The sequence below is a fragment of the Molothrus aeneus genome, chromosome 13 (assembly GCF_037042795.1).
Source record: "Molothrus aeneus isolate 106 chromosome 13, BPBGC_Maene_1.0, whole genome shotgun sequence".
NCBI lineage: Eukaryota > Metazoa > Chordata > Aves > Passeriformes > Icteridae > Molothrus > Molothrus aeneus.
Window position 1 is genome coordinate 15,793,139 of NC_089658.1, and position 22,892 is coordinate 15,816,030.

Below are 22,892 nucleotides of genomic sequence, written 5' to 3' on the forward strand. Positions count from 1 at the left end.
TGTAATCTTTCAGCTCAGCCTCCCCCAGTCCCAGCCAAATGTGAATTTTAACTCTTACATGCACTGCAAGACAGCCCAGACCTGGTGCTGCCTTTCTTGCTGTGGCCTCAGTGAGCAGTGTCATCCCAAGCATCATTTGTCTCTGAGTTTGACAAATGATATGCCAGTCATAGTTTATGGAAACAGGGGCACGATGCAGGGAGGGTGTTTAAGTGTTTGTAAGTGATTAAAGGCAGCATTCAGAAACACTTCAGTATTAGAGGCAAGCTCAATCTGCATAACTCTACACAGTGTCAAAGACTCATTCTAGACAAAGGATGTTTAAGGAAAATCTCTGTAAAAAGAGGCCTTGCAACTTCCTATAAATATTAGGCTTTCTGCCTTCCTTCTGAAATATATTAACAGCCTCAAGAGGGGTTATTGATGCTGGCAAGTTTAAACAGCCCTCAGAAGTCCCTGACACTGTGTGCAGCATTAGAATTTTGCACATGGTTCCCCCCTCATGCACTGAAGTATTTTGAGGTTGGGGTGACTGCAGGTCTCTGAGAAAGCAAGATTGATAAAGCAAAGCAATCGGAGTTATTTCCTATGCATGAAATTGATTAAATGCTTCACTAAATGGCTTATAAATTTGGCTCTCATATTTCTGTCACCCACTGCAAAGATTACAGAAATTCCGTCTATAACCATGTTGTATACAATACCAAATTACAAAAGGTTGTAAAAACTAATGTTTTGTTTAAAGTTTTGAGCAGGACCATATGCCTTTGGTGACCTTGAGTAAGCTATTTTAATTCAAAACATTTTAAAGAGTAGAGGAGAAGGAAAAAAATCCATCTGCATAACAAAACTGAACTAACAGAATTTAGTACTTAGGATGCTGCACATCATTTTTCACTTGTTGCCAGAAAAAATGTTGAATCCCCTTGTACCACAGTATTCTAATTTTATAGCTACTAAATGTACATGGCATGAAACCTAGAAGCTCGGGTTTCCCCAGATTGAATTTGTTTTTCTTATTTTATGAATTCTGTTATCAAATCTACCTGGGAACTTGCATGGTCCCCTCTACTCTTGAACCCATGTGCATCAGGCACTGGTGTTTTCTTGACCTCATCAACCCTTTAAAGTGAAGCTTTATTGATTCTTGCCTTAGCATAGAGTTTCATTACCTCCCAAAATAGGGTGAAAAACTGAGCCACAGAGACCCTGAGGATCTTTAGATGCCAAAAACAGGTGTGAGTGTAGTTTGCACCCAGATCTGCTTGTTTTCCTTTCACGTGAGACAGCCACAGGACTTCCTAGAGTTTGTGCAATGCTCTGTGAGCATTGTCAGCTGCTGAGATCCACTGGTACAACATTAATTTCCTGACTGTGCTCAGCCATGTGCAGTGTTCTGCACACATTTGACAACAGCTGCTGCTCACACCCAGTTGTGCTCTCAGTCCACAGCAGAACAAACTTCGGGGCATCTGAGTCTTCTGTTATTTTAAAATCTTGTGTTGGATTATGCCTTGGCTGCCCTTGTGTAAGCACCTGACCTGGAAACCTAAGCCCTCCCAAAGTGTCTAATTGTGGATGTCCCATCCCTGGCAGTGCCCAGTGTCAGGTTAGACAAAGCTTGGAGTAACCTGGTGTAGTGGAAATTTCCCTGCCCACAGCAGGGGAGTTGGAACAGGATGATCCTAAATGTTTCAACCCGAATCATGCAGTGATTTTCTGACTGTAGGAAAGGACATTACTTAGAAAGTTACAGATATATAGTTAGCCACACTGAAATAGCCAGATTGCTTTATAGATCAAATAAACACTGAACTTCTCACAATCACAAACAAAATTTTATGGGATCTTTTTTACATGAAGCTCCATTGTACAGATGAGAAGAGTAAAGTTCAGTGGGCACATTGCTTTTGCCCAGTTTCACAGTGCAAGACCTCTGGCAAAACTTGAGGCTGAGCTCTGGCTCTTTTACTCCCCAGTGCTTCAAGAACTCAACCATTCTCTCCTCAACTATACAAATAAAGACCTTAAGTGATTAAATGTAAGTACTGAAGCAAAGCTCATAGCAAGCAAGAGTGAATTGGCATGAAATGCAAACACAAGCATGAGAAAACAATCCATGTTTTAACCATAAATGCCTGTTTTCTACAGGAAAAGCTGTGTTCTCCCATAACATTTACAAGCCATCTTGTCCCCAGCAAGGATTAACATTTGGCATGGAAGTACTGATCTGGCAAAGGGCTGCCAGTAACGTAATCTTTTTTACAACCAACAACATGCTTAAAGTCTTGACAGACTTGACCTCTGCCCATTGCTAATCCCTAACTTTCTTGCCCACTCAGATATACATCTTTAAAGAGATGGCACCGAATGTATAGCAAACAGCTACACTTTAAGTGATGGTGAAACAAGAGCTGCCCAGGGAAAATCATTGGATGGAGAGCTAACCCAGCCTGGCTGGGATTTTGGCTCCATGGTGGGGAGAGGTGCCTGCTCAGTTAGACATTTGTGGAGACTTTGTTGCTGCCCAGATGGAAGAGCACACCTTTTGGCAAGAAAGGATGCAATGTATTTGCTTGGATTACTGGAGAGCCCAAACTGTAATCAGACTCTTTGTGCTCAGACAGTCTGAACAGTCCTTGATCCCGAAGGATAAAGCTAAACAAAGTAGATGAAACTCACACATGGAAAAATGGGATCTAAAGAGACCTTATATTTTACTGAATCAGTTTCTAAACTCCCAGTTCAGGTGTCTGGTTGAAAAACCAGAGTGGTAGATTTACATTATATTCACAGAAAATAACAGTCAATCCAAAAAGATTCCAGCTGTCTTTTCTTTCATTTGTATGACAACCAGTCCTGGGACACATGCCAGCTCCTCAGATATTGCTGCTCCACAGTCTAGTTATTTTAACTTCTGGCAACTGGTTATTTGACCTCTTGGTGGCTTGTCATTTTAGTATCACTTTCTCTATGTGGATAATCTAGTGGGAATCCTTCTTTTATAAGGCAACGTGGTAATTGGCCAGAACACTTAAGCATTGTGCTGTTAAGTCCAGTCTTGATCTACAGCTGAGGAATTGTGGCTGGGAAGCACAGAAAGTACATTTCAGGGTCTTGTTCATGAATTGGTGGTCATCAGACACTGGGAGAAAATGAATTTTTTTTAAGCCATGTGTTATATATCAGCTTTGGATCACTCCATAAAGCCATGTGATAGCAGACTCTTCTCCTGGATGAGCACAGGCTCCAAAGGACACACAAGGAGGAGATTTGAACATCATCCCCCTCAGCTTTCACTGGCTTGAGAATGCTGAGTTAGGTCACTCTGACCAGAGAAACCATCCAAGTGTAAGAACTGATCTATCCTTCTCTGTCCAGTGATTCCAAAGTGGCACAAAAGCCAGCGGAGTTCTCTGTATCCCATGGAATTCCTCTGGGGACTGGCCAGCGCTGCTGGATGAGAGTTGCTTTTCAACAGTTTCCAAAGCAGCCTGAAAGCACTTCAGAAGAGCCTTGTGTCTGTAAACAGTCTCATCTTCTGATGAGAAAAAGCAGTGAGAAATGTCAACAAAAGGGGCAGCCATATATCTTTAATTTAAGGCAATATTCCTTTGTCCACCTTGAGCAGTCAAAGCACAGCCATAGATTTTTCCAGTAGTCTGGGAATGGGATCTTAGAAAATGGAGTACTCAGTCTGACATGGACTTAAATAGGTTTCAGAATAATCCATTATGCATCAAGTGTTTAATTGACATAATTAATATTTTTAAGGGGAGCCATTTACATTGTAAGTTCTATACACATTATTTACAATTTCAACAGTAACAGTTAATGCTCTGTGACAAACTATATTGTTTCCAGCTTGTTATCCATTCATAACAAGGTCAATCTATTACCATTATTTTTGTGAATGTAGCTTTTACCTTGAGGCAAAAATTTAATTGTAAATTACAGAGGAGGGATTATTGAGTTGGATTTTTTAACTGTATTCACTGCAATGTATGGTAATGCTGCTGTTTTATGAAACATTTACATTTAAAAGCATTTTGTTATTCATATCACACATGCTGGACAAATTCACTTTTAAACTTTTCAAGAACTCGCTCAATAGGAAGGGAAGAGCCATTTGGAAGGATCCAGCTGAACACTTCATAACCACTGCAGTTAAAACCAGATGGAGCCTCATCTATTTTTCCCCCTTTGTCTGAGGCTGGTCCCTCTGCCACCACCATCCAACACAACTCTGAGAAGTGCTTAGTGCTCTGAGGAGCAGGAGCAGATTTGATTGTAGTTTAAAATAACATCACAAAAGTGATCAGTTAGAGATGTATCTGCAGATTTTATTCAGCCCCTGACACAGCAAGTACACAGGGCCAGTCTGATGGCCGAACTCTTCTCCTCCCTACTCCTGAACAATTTCTACTGCGTTGGTTGATGCCCTGGAAGGCAGAGCTAAATTTTATATTTACACCCTGCCTTGTTTGCTCCCACCTGAGCAAAAGTCAAAGGGTCCATGGCATTGCTGCTTCCCAGATGGCAGTAAAATTGTCATTCAGAGACTACACAGAAAAGGATGGAGAACCATCATAAAACCTGTCTTTTTTTCCTACATCAATTTAACAATGCATCTCAGGGCAAAACCCATGAGCTTTCCATTAGATCGTGGACTTGTCCATCTTAAAGGAGAGCTGACACCATTTAACTCCAATCTAGATCTGTCTGCAACATTGATCTCCACTTTAGTTTTCTTCTATATTGCACTTGGAATTAGTTGATTTATATAATCCCATTCTATCCTGGCTTCAATTAAAATACTGTCATTTTATCTTCACAATCACTTCCAGAATAAGAGAAGAGAAACTCATAAACACTGAATATTTTGAGCACACTAAAGAATGTAAGAGGCTGATCAGATGCAGAAATGCACTTGCAGTCGCACAGAAATAAAAAAAGTGTGTTAGAGTTTTATCTTCCTTTACTTAAGAATAGGCAGGTGAGAGTTCTTGGGATATTTCTTTAACCAAGCTATAGGAGATATGTTCTAACTTCTCAGTGATGAAATTTGTGTAGCATGCTGAGGCATATTAGGTGAAATTTTAAAGAGAAAAATTTAAGTCTGTTAGCATCTCAGCTGATCACTTGAAAAAATTTATTCCTTTCTTCCTCAGGTCCTGATGAAAAGTAAATTTGTCAGTCTTGTGTTTTATATTTCAAATGTTTAATGTGCTATATCAGACCAAGGCTTTTTCCTACCTCATGCTCTCAGAAACTTCAAAGCATCATCAGGTATTAGCATATCAGGCTTGCAATGGGTTAATTAACATTATTTCTGTGGTCTCCTTTGCTGGCAGCATGTTCAAAGTGCACAAAGCTCAGGACATGTGCATTCTTCGTCCAATAACTTGTCCAGTAATTGGTATATTGATTGCTAATGTCATCATGTTTTAGTATATATAAACCCTCTCACTCTATCACACAGCAGCCAACAATCCAAGAAGTCATTGTTTATTCATTGTAACTCCCAAACTGGCCGTGTCAGATTCTGCTTCAGGCCTTGCTGATAAAAATCAGCAGATGATTGGGCACACACATTCTTGACATGGCTGACCCATGACATCTTAGGGCCAGCAGGGAGCCTGTCATTATGTGTACAATACTCTTCTTTCTTCCCCCTTATCTAGTCCCAGATGACTTTGAGATTTTTATTAACTCATTAATGACTGAAGATGTCATTAAAGAAAGTGGGGAGGAAGGGGGAAGAAGGACATGGTGTTTGTTTGTTTAAAAGTGGGGAGCAGCGAGCCATTGGCTCCACTTGGAGAAAGGTGAGGAGCCTTAAAGACAAAGCTGAAGTATGTCCAATGGAAAAGATCATTAGTTCATTAGGATGAATAAAGCCAAGCTTTGAACAGAGAAAAAAATATATCAGGTCGTATTTGAAACAGAACTAAAAAGGGAGGGATGAATTTGTCTACAAAAAGAGTAAAAAAAGGCTGGTCAAGTTTATTTAGCACAATCAGGAGCCCTCACAAGCACATAAGGATATGTCCCTGGCACTGCCTGGTGCTCAAACACTTCAGAATTCAGTCAGAAGGAGTTTTGTGTTCAGGCTTAGAATTTTATCATGTCTTTAAAAGAGCACCACTTCACAAACAGAAATAGTGCTTGGGTTTATGGTTTTTTTTAATTTTCTTGTGTACATGTCAGTTGAAAGGACATTGAAAAGCATTAAATAGTAATAACACCTGAAGTTTTTCTCAGGGTTTTTTTATCCTAAGTTTATGAATTCTATCTGTAAACGTAGAAAACTACTGCATAAATAATTTTGCAGATTTTTACTGTATGGTCAGAATTTTATTACATTCAAATATATGTATTTAAAGCAGAATTTCCATGTGAGTCTGTTGACAGCCTATTTCTGGTCCTACAGCACTCAGTCACAAAAATTACCCTAAATTCAGGATAAACAGTTAGTCCTACCTTATAGATTTTTGTTCCACCTCAAAATATTGCTTATATTTCTTAATTTCTCTCTGAAACAATCTCAAATCTAATACTTTATTGGAAGCTGGATTCATATGAGAATGAAAGTAGCCTTTTTCTCCTGAAATTTGTGTGTTTCCTATAATTAGAGTCCTGTCAGTTTAGAACCAAGGACTTAATATTTTAAAGATTGCAATTATTTTATTTTAATGATTGCCATTTGTGGGTTGACTGAGGAATAGTGAATGTTTTCCTTTCCTGGGCAGCTGCCCTCCATATGGTTGTTGATCTCAACCTAGGAAACTCAGATGTGATTCTGTGATTCCTGGATGCTAAAGTGACCCAGAGCTCGGCGTCATCTCCATTGGCTGTCCCTTCATGTTCCTTGTTTCCATGTCTTTCTGCTCCATGAGGTGAGTGGAATAAAGATGAGCCTGTTTCTCAAAGAGAGCTTCAGGTATTGGTATAAAATATACCTGTTATATTATATTCCATTATAAAATAATGGAATAACCTCTGTAGATTGGACGTGTGAGTTCCTGCAACCAGCTCAAACAGGAATCTGCTTATTCCATCACATAAACAGCAGATAATGGATCAGATGTATCAATCTGATCTCATAGACTGAGTACAGTCAGTTTTAGTACTCCTAATAGGAGCTAAATTAAAATAATTTAATTAAACCACATTGTTGGGGACAACTCTCCATTCTCTCCACTCAATAGGTGATCAGATCACCTGGGTCATAGGGCAAACATTTATTCTCAGGAATAATGATAATGTTTGCTGTGTCCCAAGTTCCTGTGAAGACAGTGGACATTTTCTCAATATTAGATGTCATTTCTGGTTTGCTTCTTTAAGAGTGATTTCTATTCTTCTTTTGTCTCCTGATAATTAACAGAACATTGTTTGTATTGCAGTGGGAGCTGGAGCTCTCCATCATAGGTCACAGACTTGTGGAAGATGCTGTCAGGGGCTTTAAAAATCTGCACATACATATATTTTTATATACCTATATTCTCCAAAGGAGCACAGATGGTTTTAAAAAAGAAAAAAAAAAAAAAAAAGCAAGCATTTGCTGGCCTAATCAGCTATGCCCTGATTAATCAAGGTGTGTCATTTCCCAAATGCACCTTTCTGAGAGGAAGCTTTCCTTTCTCCTCCCTTTCTGACATCCAGCCTCTCTTCCATTGTGTACCAGAGTGGGAATCTGTCATGAATCTTTGGATAATGGACTGTTGCTTTGACAAACTACTCCTGGTGAAACACGTGCCTGTCTTGGCAACAATAATAGCAAAGTGCAGATTTTGGGGAAGAAATAGAGGTTTTGAGGGCCTCAGCGCCAGACTTTGAGTCTATAAATTGCTGGCCTGGGATGTTAGATGCCTTTTAATATTTTCAAACATCCAGTAGAGTAATGAAAGGACTGTAGGACTACCCTGATGTAAGACCTCGGGAGAGTTGTTTTCAGAGATCATGGGAGCTCAGAACTTGTTTAAGAACATGAAGTCCTATCCAAGTAATAGCTGGAAATAAGTTGCTTGATTTTTCTATCCCTAAAGACAAATTCTTGTAATAGCAAAAGTATAAAATCCAACAAAGAGGGGCTTGATACTTTCAGATACTCCAGCCACTTCACAGTGGGGAAAGAAAAAAAAAAGTAAGGGCAGACTGACAGTGAAACTATTTGGGGTAAATAATGAGGACAGACTTCTCAGAAACAAACTGGCATGGATTTGGCCATGAGATGTCAGATTCATAACTTGGGAAATGAAAGCCTCTATATACTAGAGAGCAGGCCCTAGCCCAGCAGTGGCAATTCAGCCTTCTGAGCCACAGGGATTTCTTTATAAGCAGTGGTATATTAAATGTGGGATCGGGCAGGCCAAAGGGACAGCAGTAAAACAGAGACAGCGTGCAGTGACCAAAAATGAGCTAAAGCCAGACACTAACTACTTCACAGTAATTTGGTTTTCCTGTAGAGTTGACTAATATTGCTTGCTCCTGGAAAGTAAATGCTTTCCCTATCAGTTGGGTTTTAGACCTAGTACAGGGCTTTTTTTTCGTTTAAGTGAAACCGGGGAGAAAGCAGTTTTTGTTTATTTTTCTGATTTTACACCTTTTTCGACGTGAAGATGAGGGGTGGATTGTTACACTGTGCACATAAATGGAGTGGGCTGAGGAGGAGACAGGCCTAGGTCAACAAAACAGATTCATCCATCACATCTGCCAGAGTGGAAAGATAGTTGTCTGGATGCTCGGTCAACCCTAGACCTTTCTGCTGAGTCAACTGACAAGATTGCAGATACCTGTGACAACGAGGACACTTATCCACGAGTAAGTGGACTGAAGACCACCAACACGTTTTTGGCGGTGGGTCTTCAGCTTGGGAAGCTCTGAACTCTTGAACACCAGAGTTTGCAGCCCTCCTCTCCTTATCGCCTGAGAATCGTTGCCAAAAACTAAGATGGAATAAGATAAAAAGAACAAAAGGAAGGGATTCTGAGGTGCTAATGGTGGAAGGTGTGAGAGTCAGTAGAAAGTACAGTAAAGAAACCCATGACAAGTCATGATAAATGGGTCGTTATAAAATTCATGTTTAGGCTGCACCAGTCTGGGGATAATGCCATTCGTCATGGCAACACTGGGGCACTAATGAGCCCTCATTGCATATTCATGGCTTTGGCGCCTCTCTCCTCTCTCTGCCTCCCTCCCACCCCGAACCAATGCCTGGTAAATATCTCCACCTCAAGCTGAAACTCGACTTAGGCTGCTTTTTTTTTTTTTATTTGTTATGTTGCAGCAATTACACTGTAAAAGTGCTGCACAAGATTGATTGCTCTGATCTGTAGTTCAATTGTAAATTAGAATACACATCCCCCTGGGGACACACGGCCCCTATTTGTGATTAAGAAAAAAGCCCCATAATAGACTAATAGCTAAAGTTCTCTCTCTTTTACTTTCAGGCAATTAGCTTGATGAAATGGCCTCTTTTTGTGTACCCTGGAAGTGTAAACCGATATCATAATGAAGTATATGATGTTTATTCTATTATTTTCACCTTGCCATGTATGCAGGAATGCATAAATAATGGCTGCTTTGTCTAGTACATTTACTGATTCAGAAGTAAACTCTGTCTTAAAGATGCAGCCTGTGATCCCATAGCCTTCTGAACACTGTGACTAGTCCCTATAAAAACTCACATTCTGCCCAAAGAAGTTGGAGACCATTTTTGGCCAGGTGATTAAATACTGTTTGCCAGACACTTTCAATTATGATGAACCTTAATTGGAAAATCCTCCTAATAACCTTGTGGAAAACAAGGTATGCCCATTTTACAGAAAGGAAAACTGAGGGGCAGATGCTGAGCGCGTTACACAAGCCCACACAGGACCTTAATAAGTACTTAAGAAATCCTACCTCCTTGAAGGTTTTTTCAGGCAATCAGAGGCTCCCTTTCCTCCCTCTTGTGAAGTTATTAATGCTGTCATGGATGGGTCATGGAGTGGCTCTGACCTTACTCTTCCTCAACAGCGCACGAGTCCAGGGTGTCGCGGTTGCCTTCATTTCCACGTGACACACAGAGCTAAAGCTCTTTCACCTGAATCCAAGGTGGATGTGGTCATGCTCATTCTCAATGTTGTGTGCTGGATGTTGGCTTTCCCAAGGCTCAATTTGAGCTGTCAGTCTGAGCCAAAGGAGTGGTGTTGTGCAACAGCGTTAGAACGTGGGGATGGTGTTCGTGCAGTTGAGCTCCAGATAAATATCTGGGAAGAAAACTGCCATGTGATGATAGCTCTGGGCATATCTGCCTGCTGAGGAAAGCTGCTTCTGCATTAGCCTTTCACTTTGGCCCAGGAGTGCACTTTTGAAGAGAATCCTCCAAATATAACCCTGCTTACCCCATCCCACCAGGCCAGGCAGCCTTGGAGCACGCAAACAGAATTCTTTAGTGCAGAATTAAAGCAGGTGATGTGGTCTGGGAGCTGCAGCAGCAGCTAACAGGAATTCTGTCCACAGGAGCATGCTAGAGTTAGTCTGAGTAAACCTCTGCCATGCAGCCACCTGGGCCAGTCCCTGCTCCTCAGAGCATGGTGTAGACAGAGCTTTCTTTGCACATTTGCAGGGCTCCTATCCAAGGAGTTATGACAAACTTGGGCAGTATGGTAGGGAGGACGTCTGAAATGGCCTGAAAATCCTGCCTGAGGAAATGCACTGCTTTATGTGCAACCCCATCAGTTTGCCTGCAGTAGAAATGTCTCAATTTAGTTTAAATTCTGTGTGAGAAGGGTTCTGTAGGGGAATATAACACAGCTTGGAAACATTTTGCTAAGAAGCACTACCAGTGCAAACCTTCAAAGGGTAACTCTGTACGTGGCTACAAAACCATATTCTGTTTAAACTTGTTCATCATTGTCTTCTTGCATGACAGCCCTGGCATTTAAAATATGTTAGGGGTGACACAATACTTTCACCTGGTGCAGACATATATCACTGGAAGGATGTTCTCATAAACAAAGTGCTGCAGGCTATGATCTTATCATTCTCCTCTTCCTTCTTCTCAGCTCAGTTCAATGACAAACACGTATTTCTCTTCTTTGCTCCAGTTTCTGCTCTACAGGAGCCTGGTGTTGGAGCAACAGGTGATGTTGCAAATCAGGAATGACAAGCGTTGGTGGTGGCCTGGTGAGGGGAAAGCATCAGAGGGGGCAGAAAACAAATGGAACAAATTTTATCCCAATCCAGCTGGTGCAGTTTCATGGCACGGGCAGAAGTGCACTCGCGTGCGTGCCTGCACACGCGTGAGCTTTTTTTGAGGAAGACAAAGCAAATTAGAGTGTTCATGTGTAATTAGCTGACTATTAGTGTGGTTCAGCCAAGGCAATAGGCAGACAGTTAACTTGAAGATAGCTCGCAGATAAAAGGGCTGGGAAGGGTGTTCTGGGGAAAGCTGGAGGTAATAGTTCAGAAGATAAAATCCTGACAAATTGAGCAGGCATCTCAGAAGTTCTTTCCCCACACCATTAGCACAGTGAAGCTACACAGGCCTTCCCTCTCTGCCCTACAAAGCTTAACCCTTCACGGCATCTGGGGCTCTTTACCCTTGGATAGCTCACTTCTAAATTATTTAATTATCATTTCCTGTTTAAATGCATTCGTTTGAGATAAAACCATGAAATTTCCTGCTCGTGCTTCCTGCCCTCCTTCTTGTGCTAGCATAAGAAACAGAGATTATTACCCCTGCAGAGGCTGGAATAATACCTCCAGCTCTTTATCTGAGAGGGTGTGTGACCAGGTCTAGTAAAAACATTAAGCATCACACCTAGGGAGAAACAAAAAGTCTGTCCGAGTTCAAGTCTTTGCAACTTCTGTGAAAATGTGGGTGTTTTAGTAAATCTCTGTGCTAAATGAAAATGTCATTATAATTTTCACTCATTTTATATCTGACAGGGAAGTGCTTTCTTCTGTCCCTTGGGAGTTTTCAGGATTTCATCTTTTTTCAGCTAATTCTGTGGCTAACCAATAAGCTGCTAAAAAGTGAAAAATCTTACTGAGCCATTTGCTTCAGTAGTTTCAAAATATTTCATTTTTTTACTTTCACTTATAAATTAAAAATTAAAATCAAAACATATTTCAAACCAAATATACGTTCACTTAGAATAATATTATTGGGACACTTGCACTGATTTTTAAAAGTCTTTAACATCTTTTTTTTGCAGCGGAGAAGCCTCATGAAAACTGCATTGTTCAATCCAAACCTTTTTGGTTGTTTGGCATTTTCCAGGACAAAGTTCTCATGGAAACCCTAGCCACAATCCACTTTTATCATTAATTCAGTATATCAGGGTGTTCCTGTTTGGGATGACTTTTGGGAAAGAATAATTGAGAACTTCATGCTGAGTTGATCCAGCAATGAAATTCTCAAATAGTGCTGAAATCATCCATACTTCTGAGTAGCCATTCATGGAAAATTTACATTTCTCTAAGGTCTATATGCCTATGGCCCCTTCCATTCCTCTCAAACAGGATTAATTAAAACTTCTTTTGTTGAAGTAAAAGTTTATCACGGGTTTTGCACAACCTGTGCACTGTTTCTCTGTCAGTGTGTAGACTCTGCAGCAAGACTGTTAGAACTTTTTCCTGCAAGGAAAATGCACTCAGGGTATTTCGGATGTTCCTTTCTGTGATGCCAGACACAGAATTCACCAAACAGACAGGAAAACCTGCACTGTTGGGGTGGGTAAAGCCATATTCACTGAAGAACATGTTATTTTTTTCAGGCAAAAAAAAATCACCTCTCAGGGTACAATTAGCAACTTTTGGTTCATAGCTATTCTTTAACCCCCAAAAGAAAATTCCCACTGCTGCTTTTAATGCTTGTTTGTCCAAGCCTTGTGTAGGCATTTGTCACGAGCCAAATTTGGAGCAAATTCCCTACAGAAGAAATGAGGAATGAAGAGTGGGCAAGACTGTGTTGGTGTTTCTGTTCATCTTGAAGGAGGGAACCTTCTGCTGCAGCTCTCAAGTGATGCTCGAGGGGAAGAACAGCACGTACAAGGAGGAGAGCCAAGTGCCTGCCACTAGAGAGAAACCCTGGGGACAGTACCAAGGTAAGGGCCCTCACCAGCCACTCAGCAAATGCTTTCCTTGTGACTTTTGCTGCCCCACTCACCTTCTTCCCATGTCCTGTCGTTTCCCTCATCCCATTTTGCACAACGACAGGAAAGCCTGAGGTCTTTTTAGACAGGTTTCAGAGGCGAGGAGCAAGCTTTTAAACAACTGTTTACCTTGCCTAAAAATAGCAGTAGGGTTACACCAGAGGCCCTGCAAGCCCCTCACCATCCCCTCTGATGAGCAGCTGAGGGAGCTTGGGGTGCTCAGCCTGGAGAAAAGGAGGCTCAGGGGGGACCTTATCACTCTCTACAACTCCCTGACAGGATGGTGCAGCCAGGTGTGGGCTGGTCTCTTCCCCCAGGTAACAAGCCACAGGACAAGAGGAAGAAGACTCAAGTTGCACCAGGGGAGGTTTATGTTGAATATTAGGGAAAATTTCATCACTGAGAGAGTCATCAAACACTGGAACAAGCTGCCCAGAGAAGAAGTGCAGTCAGTATACCTGGAGGTGTTAAAAAATGTGTGGATATGGTGCTCAGGAACATTGTTTAGTGCTAGACCTGGCAGTGCAGGTTAATGGTTGAACTGATGATCTCAGAGGTCTTTTCCTACCTTAATGATTCCATGGTTCTATGGCCCCTGTGGCAGAAACTCCCAGCAGATACACAGAAAAAAGTCAGAAGTCAAACTAATTCTTCTCATGAGGTATTTTCCTTGTTCCTAGCATGCAGTGCATTAGAGACTGGCAATAGAAGTTGCATAAAACAAGAATGTTTAATGGTATTTTAAGTTGATTATATTTTTAGTATTCTTTCGGCAGAAAGTCCTGCAATTTAATTAACTAATTGTGCCGCATGACAAAATTTTATTCACTTTAAACCTCTTTTGCTCCTTGTATTAACATAGTCTATAAATATTCCCCTCCTAAGAACATTCTCCATAACATTTGCCATGGTATAAACCTCAGCCCCCTCCTCCCAAGGAGTTCTAAATTTATCTAGTTTATCCTGGCATGGAAGCAGATACATACAATTACTGACAAGACAACCACTATCAAACCCAACTGTTGTTACCCAGACTGAAATTCTTCCAAAAATTAATTATTTAAAATAATCCAAACGGTGCAAATATCCAAAGATCAGACAGATCTATAAAACTTGCCTGTAGCAAAATCATGCAATTAGAATCATGCTCATAAGTGTTGCAGTCTTAAAACATTAATGGAAGGAGTTATTAAAATTGTATTTGATTTGCATTATTACAACACTGAATGCACTATGGAAAACTGAGTCCATGAGTGAGGTGCAGCACAAACCAGAGTCTTATTATCTGAGTTGGAACTTTAAAATAGACTGTGCTTTACAGTTCTGCCTGAATTTTCTTTAGTTTTATTGCTCTTGTAAATTGATAAGGATTCCTGGTTTTATATTAGAAATAGAAAATGAGGAGGAGGATAAGAAAATAGTTGTAGATAAAGACTCAGAAAAGCAATTTGAGAAAAAAACAATCCTTCCCAAAGTAAGTAATTTTTATCAGAAATGAGATGTGTTGTTGTGATCATAAGTGCCATCAGAAGCCCCAAGAATTGCAGGGTTTCTGTAGACAACCTAGGGAAAAGTTTCCCCAAATGTGGAAGCAATTATAAAGAAATTCATGACTCACAGTAAGAATTTCTGGTTTTATTTCCATTACAAATAGACTGCAATTTGTGCATCTCTGTCTGACATCTTTTTATTGGGCACTTACCCTCCCTGACATGTTTATAAAATTACCTGCTTGATCACCAGCAAATCTGATGCACAAATATTGCCTTTAATCCAGCAGGAAACAGAGTTTGCTAAAGTCAATGGAATAATTTCAATCAATTCCAACAGAATTAGAGATAAACCTGTGAGGGTTAAAAAAGATATATATATATAACCACTATTACAAAGTGTAAGAAGGAATACAGGGAATTTTCTTTGCAACTGAGATATTTTTAGGTTTTTTATTCTTTAGAATCCCTGTACAGGCACGTCCCTCATGCACAGTTGTCAAAAATAGTGTTTAGGCATTTAGACTCAAGTTGATCTAATCCAGTACAGAAGTGTGCTCTAAATTTTTCAGGGCAGTGAAAATGTGAAAAAATGGTATCTTCATGTTCAAAAGCTCCATTTCATTCAGAAGAACAGTGCCAATAAATTAAATAAATGAGATTATTTCTATTAAAAATAGAAATAGTGTCTTGTAGAAAAAAACTCCTTCTTCTGAACTTAAACTATGTTTTAAAATTCAGTATTCAGATCCTTAGCAGGTGTAAATCATCACAGAAATTATGCTGTTACACTTTACATGATATTACCAAATTGTCTTGCTGGTAATTAAGAATATCCTCTATGGAATAAGGACCAATGACAGGAGAAAGTATAAGTTGATATTGTCTCAGCACGCCTAAGTGGTAGACAGAAATATTCATGTGCATAATCTTGCACCTTCCCTACATGATACCCAGTGGGCTGAAGTAATAGTGTACAGAATTATCTTGGAAAAGGCAATTCTCAACAGAAACTAAAAAATCTTATGAGTTGTCTGTGATTCTCATAAGTATACATGGCAAAAATTAAGATAAAACTAACAGGCATGCTCCTGGAAAATGTTTCTTTGAGCTTTCAGCATATTATACTTAAATGTTTTCCAAGCTCAAATTTTCTGTATTTTATTCCAAGAAAATCAATATCCCTTTTTCTATTTCTTTTCATGGGTCTATCATGTCTATAATGTACAGCACAGGGAAACCAATGCCATTCCTATTACTCAGGAAGGCAATGAAGCTGTTCTGATCAAAGACAAAATTTCTGAATTTCTGGTGTAAATTTCAGGGGAAAGGCCTGAATTCAACAGAGGCTTCCATGAAGAGCCCAACAGCCACTCTGTCTTCTACAGCACAGCTCCTCTAACTCACCAACAGAGAGTCTTTTCCAGAATCAAACTTTTCTTTAAAATGCAAATGCTCTCCTTCCTCAGTATTAAAAAGTGATTCTCGTGAAAAGCATTTTCTTCTGATTCTCATAGAAGTTATTGTCAGCAGCTCCCTTAAGGAGATGTCCACTATGAGCAGCAGAGGCTCAGGGCTGGCATTTCAGGTGCTCATGAAACATGCTCTGACCTATGTGTTCAGCTCATGGGTCTCCCCAGTACGCTTTGGGCTTTAGAAATCACTTTTCTTTAATTCCAGCTAAGTTACTGTGAGGATACAAGGTCTAAATTCCATGGAACATGATGTTACATCCATGGAACATCAGCATACAGCTGATGACCAAGTCCCCGTTTTCTCATTTTGGATAAAAAGGTCAATATGGGTTTCATTATCCCGAAAAAAATTGAAAATAGTCAACTGAGACAGGGAAAAAATACAATGTATAGTGGTGAATGATGCTTGGATGCATGTGTTTAAAATGTCCTGTAAGTGCAGAGTAACCAGAATCATGATGTCATAAACATATGACATTGAAAGGCCATACATATTAAGACCAAAAAATATTCTGTATAGATTACTAGTGACCATCCTTATGGCAGATACTGAGGGATATTCTAGATTCTAGCAGGAATCAAGAAAGAATTAGGCATATATGGATATATAGGAGTAGTTTTTGATCTCACATAAAATGTAGAAAGCATCAAATACTGTGTATTAGAGGTCCCCTGAGCAAGAACTATTATCTCAGCATCAACTGCAAACACATTACCATCGGAAGGCTGACTCCAAGGTATGAAAAAAATCCACTAACAGCAGGAAATAGAAACGTTTGAAAGCTCCTCTGGAAGGCCTCAGAACCAAACCAGGATGCCTCTGTTCAAGGCAGGCTCCAGCAGCACGGTCCCTCCAGGAGCTCTGATCAGGCACTTCCCTGATCTTCATGTCTGCACACTCCAAGCAGGGACATGCTGAATATTAGCATCTTTCTGAAGCTGCTTAATGTGTGAGGCTCTTGTTTAACCTCTTGGTATCCTGTCTGCACGTGGAATGCAGAGAAGTGTGGTTTTTATCCTTATTAATATAGAACTGACAAGGAAAGCATCACCTGTTGTAATGCAGGATGAATTTTGTACAGAGGGAAAATTCTGTGTCCTGCCCACTAAATGACAGGCACAAGCAGCTCCTTCTGTACATGTGATCACATCCCACTTTGTGCACATTGGAGCTTTTCAAACCTCCAGAGTTTTGTGTTTAGCAAAGCAGATGTGCAAATGGAGATCAGGGTGACCTCCCCTCTGAGAAGCAGGCCTTTGACACACATTACTCCCCTGCTGACAGCACCAGAAGTGTGGATCAGTTGGCATTTCACACCTGCAACTAATGTTGAAGTTGTAACAATATGAGTGAGCATTAGGGAGAGAAGGAATCCTTTGGACATAAACCAGCTATATTTAACAGGAAAGGTGCAAATCCACATTATGACTCAGGATATGTATTAGCTGCAGCCCTTCTATAACCTAGAAAGAAAGAATTATATCCAAGGGAACTTACCTCAAAGAGTTTCTCTTTCCTCAGGCAGAAGTGATGATTAGGCTGAAACTGGCCATTTGTTTTATCTGTGGGTCGGGAATAGACAATTTAGTCCTTGCAGCTTCAGCTATCTTGGCTCAAGATCCTGACCTACAATAAATACCTCTCCAATCAATAGAGCACTGAACTTGGAGCACAGCCAAGGACCTTTCCTGGCAACTTTGGCCTGGACTGAGCTGACCTGGTAAATCTGCAGCGTTTGGGGAGAGATCTCACGGAGGAGCCTGAGTTCTCCAAGTCTTCCAAGCCTTGGGAAATCTGTGCCTCCAGTTAGGCTGCTGGGGACAGGAATTACAACAGCTTTTCACATGCTATTTTCTTGGTGACAGATGCTCTGCACTGCTCCTTGGGCTGTTTGGACCTTCCTGATGCTGCAGCATGTATCCTACAACGCTCATCACTGCTCAGGGCTCTCTTCACTGAAGCAGGTCTATCAAGTGCAGAGCATTTGGGGTAGGATGTATTTGCTCCCCCATTTAAGAGTAGCAAATCTTGTTGGGTGGGTAGGATTCTACCACCTTCCTTAGTACCAGCATGGTCTGGGAGCTCACCTCTGGATGAGTTCTGGAGGTTTCTTTGGCAGTGTCTGAAGGTGGCTGCCCTGATCCCTCCCTACAGCCTGATGCTTTCTGCCTTTCTTCCTGCCTGAGAGACGTCACAGCCGTGAATGAGCAGCTTCAGCTCCTCCTGCCAGGCTGGGGACACAGCAGCACATCTCTCCTTGAAAAATCAGGGTGCAACCCCCACCAAAAGGGGCCCCTGGGCAGTTACGTGACATTTCCTTGGGAAAGGAAACCGGTTTGTCACCTCTTGCTTAACGGTGTCACCTCAAGGCAGAGCTGAGGAGCACCTATGGGCACCAGAGATAAGGTTGCATTAGTAACACCATATTCATCTTGTTCTGAAGATCATGGAATCATAGGAAAGCTTGGGTTGAAAAAGACCTTCAAGATCACCTAGTTCCAAGACATTCTATTTTCCAGGCTCAAAATGTGATACAACATTAAAAATGTGGTGAGAGTCTCACTTACATAAATGTTAATTTATAGATTGTCCTACCAAAGAAAGTAAAGCATCTCTCCCAACTCGTCTTCCTTTCTCTTAGAAGATAGAACAGCTCCAAAGTAGATGAGAGCTGTCACCAACCATGACCTCTTGGGCTGAGAACTGTATGAAAACATAGAAAAGGTGTTTTAATGCAGAATGACAAACTACAGATGAAGTACGTGTGAATACTTTTGTGTAAGGTGATTGTATGTATGTACTCTGCAAAATGTATTTTAAATGTAGCTGAGAATAGTAGTGCACACAATTCAAAGTTACCAGGAATATTAAAACAGGTGGGAAGGGCACAGAAGAGACAAAGGAAATTGTAGATAAAGACAGGAAAAAAGGAAAGATGATAGATATGGAGACAGCTAAGAGGATGACAGGTGTGACAGGCAGGATGAGGTAGGACAAACCCAAATGGTTCATTAGATGGAAAAAAGCCTCTCTGGCATTGTACCTTTAGTTTGTTTTTCCACAGTGGTGTTACAGTTCTTTTTCTACTGCTGCTGCAAATGCAGCACTGAAGTTCTCCTGATTAGTTTTTCCCCCCTGTGTAAGATGTCCTTTATGCTGTGATGAGATCATTTGTGTATTAGTTCATTTTAATCTTTTCAGAAGGAATCCAGGAACTGCGATGAGGTCATGACTGCAGTAATGTCTAAAAGGATGGTTTTATAGAGGAGGGGAGGAATATTCCTCTCATTTAGCAAAACTGTAACAGAATTTGTGGCTCTCAAGTGTGTTGGACAAGTTAAGGTTTGGGATTTTTTCTGTTGCATATGTTTGCAAAGGACAGCCTGCTTCATACTCTTGTTTGTCCCTAAGTATTGCATAAATCTAGTAAAGTTTGCAGACAAAGGACCTTGTTGGAACTCCACCTGAATAATCCTCTAGCATCATCCCAACCCATGGCACCTCCAAGTTTTACAGTCAAGAGCAGGGTAAAAAAACCCAGACTCCTCTGATGGCCTGAGTGTCCTCACATCAGACCTTCTGTACTATTGAGAAGGCAGATGCCTCACTGAGAGCATCCTTGTTCCCATCTCAAGGAGAAAAATCCTTGGGGCATGCCCCAGGGCCATGGTATCACTGTTTAATATGACATATTTGTGCCTCATGGGTCAACAGAGCAATGTCAGGCATGAATTTGGACCGTGACATTTCAGGCAACGACCCAAAAATAAAAGTGCCAAAATTTCACTGTTACTCTGATTTTCACCTCCAGTCTTTTCCACTCTCTGTGGGCGTGACAAGACTTAATGATATAATTCTGAAAGGTCTCTCTGGATGGATTTAGTACTGGAAAGAGACATGTAGACAGGTGGAATCACGTGCCTTGCTTTGCCATGGCCAATGTATTATATTTTGATGTGTTCTAATGAATTTTAAAATTATTCCCCAGCATGCATTGGTCAGAGGGGCTGTCCTGAGTGTGCCATCTTCCTGGATCCTTCAGATCATTCCCTCTGGATCTGTTGGATCAACACCAGAGTGGTGATAACAAATACAGTGCTGCTTTAACTGCTTTCCCCCTCTTTGCTAAATGGATTTGTGCATACCAAGAGTTACGCTGCTCCTCTTTTAGCAACTTCAGGGCATTAGTCATGTGCTCAAAACCAGTTCCCCTCTTATATCTAGAGACCAAATGTCTTGGATGATCCATGGGACGCAGAAGACGCCACAGGCTTAGTTTTGCTCCAGGGGTTTGAGAGATTTAGTTACCCAGAGAGGAGTGGGAGATTAATGGTGCTCGTTGATGGTGACAGGGACCTGTGTGCTCCAAATCCCATCACAAGCAGAGAAGAACCCACCTCTGCACGCTACTAATATGCATAACTATGGAAAGCCTTTTAAATAAAAAAGACTAATTAATAATGCTTAGTGGTCTAGGTGTCTAAGTATGAATTGTCAGGGATTTCTGCAGGCTCAGGGAGGTGGGGAAATGGGTTAACATTGCATTGTTTCAAATTACAGGGTTTTAGATTGTTTCAAACGAGAAGCAGAGAGGGTTTCCACGCCAGATTTGAGACGTTTGTTCTCTTTTATTTGTACTCAAATTTCGGCTTCAGCTCACATTGTCATTCTACCCAGGCTGCTTCCCAGACCAGCTAATTTGTCTACCTGTGTTCCATTTTAGGCCTTGGTTTTAATTTGAGGATGATTCCTGCTAATACCAAAGAGTGGATAGGACATCCATTAAAAGTCTACACAGCAATTGAAATGGAAAATTCCAAAAGAAACCCTATTAGAGTTTTTCTCCATCAAATCAACATTACAGACTTCTTATGCATTTCTTAATTAGACATTGATATTAACTGGACTGTTGCATGATTTAAATCTAGTTCTTAATCTCAGCTATTCTATGCTGCTGTAGTTTTTATGACATCCAACTAGCGACTGCTTTATACATTAATCTATCTGGAAAACCACCTTCACATTTTTTTTGTCTTTTTTTAGAAGAATAAAGGCCCCAAGAAGGAAATGAAAGCTTTTGGGTTCAGCCATTAGTAATTTTCTGCTTAGTATTTGAAAAATTGCTTATTTTAATTGCTTCATAGAAGAAAAAGATATCAAAGCTAACGTTCTTTCTCTCCAAACTTTGTAATTATTTCTCTCAGACTCTTATTTGAAATGCCTTGAAAGGATTTTCATTGAAATGTAGATTTCTTCTCTTTCAAAAGTACTTTTATTCCCCTGTGCTTCTTTCCCTTTTTTTTTTTTTTTCCTATTGACTTCCTCTCTAGATTTAGAGCAAAAACATAGTCTCCAATGTCTGGACACTGCAGCATGTGTCACACAGATGTCCCCAAAGTGACATCTTCTTTAAACCTAACCTTCCCATGGCCTATAGACTGTGCTGACAATTTGCCTTAGGTCTTAGTCTGGTACCCTTGGGCTTCCTCCAGGGATAGCAAAGAAAAGTCATGGGTATTATAGGGGTTTGCTCTATCTACTCATTCTGAAAAGTATTGTGTGATTTGCTAATTAATATCACCACCAAAATTAGGAATCTAATGGAAAAATTCTGTAAATATGAATCAGGGTGTCAGTGAGCTGAAAGAAAAGCAGAGGTAAGCCTTGTACAGTTTTGGGTTCTGTTTCCAGCAGTGTAAATCCTGAATATCCTAATCCAGAAGGGAATTTACTAACCAAACCCTGTAGTTAATTCTGCATTGTATTTAAATGTCAGTAGCACAAATCCTCAGGATCATGTTGGCCTCCACAGTAATCCTTGATACCAATACAGCAATAGTAGCAAGAAGTTCTTTATTTCACCTATACATTTTCAGAGAGCATTATTTACTAATAGATTATGATCTGGTCAAAGTGATCTATACATTCATTACATCTGGAGTGGGCTTTCATAACTCACAGGACCTAAGAATGAGGCAAAACTCACATTTGTTTATAGTGCTGCAGTTCTGCTCAGCAAGAAAAGGTGCAGAGAAAACACTGTCCTAAGCACTTGTGGTCTGCTCTGAGTCCCAGGTGATTTCTCATGCCAGCTCACAAATATCTTTAAGAGCCTCAGAAGAGTGGGGACGTGGCTGCCCCAGAGCCACCTCAAAATGCAGCTGTTCCTTTGCAAATCAGTCACCCCACAAGCCTCGTGCAGTCATGGCTGAGGTTATCTCCCAGGGGAAATCTGCCCAGTGGAACAAAACATTTTGAGACTAGAAGATGGAAATGAAGCTAAAGCATTCTCAATATCAGATTTTGCACACATTTTTTTGCAATAACACAGAGGGAAGAAAGAGAATAAGAAAATGAGTTAGAGGGAGATGGAGAGAGAGATGGTCTATTAAGCAAAGCTACATTTTTACTCTCTGAATTTACAGTCCTGATAGACATCTTTTTTCAAAATTACTCATTTTTTATATTCAGATACTACAGCTTTCAGTACTAGGTCCTAGATTTGTCTGGACAGATTACCCTCTTATTTCCACAGTGAAACTTAATTATCCTTTTTATGTCTTCAGATACTGCCAGTTATTTCCTGAACTGTTTCTGGGGACAGAGAGCAGCTGATGGGTCAGTCAGTAAAGTAAATACTGTGCATCCCTACTGTTTTTAAGGAAAAGCCCTTTGGCCCCAGGTCTTTTTAGAATATTTTGAGGGCTAGTACATATAATTTGCTCAGATCTACTTTTCTGATCTTTTTTTTCTTTTTGTGACGAGGCAGAGACTCATTATT

At 40.5% G+C, this 22,892-nt stretch overlaps 1 long non-coding RNA gene across 15 annotated transcripts in view; it reads right to left on the reverse strand.

The window, feature by feature from the left end:
* Positions 1–1,774: 1,774 nt before the first annotated feature.
* The window catches only part of LOC136561947 (uncharacterized), a 33,124-nt gene continuing 12,006 nt past the window's right edge, over positions 1,775–22,892 (reverse strand). For 3 of the 15 annotated variants that reach the window (XR_010784442.1, XR_010784438.1, XR_010784439.1), the window contains 2 exons: positions 17,609–18,814; positions 1,775–3,541 (listed from right to left, as the gene is read on the reverse strand). This is a non-coding gene — a long non-coding RNA (uncharacterized lncRNA). Of the gene's footprint in view, positions 3,542–8,795; positions 8,949–9,906; positions 11,170–14,765; positions 14,990–17,608; positions 18,815–21,421; positions 22,344–22,892 lie in introns of those variants that run through there. The other 12 variants (XR_010784447.1, XR_010784445.1, XR_010784448.1 and 9 more) reach the window with 11 other exon arrangements.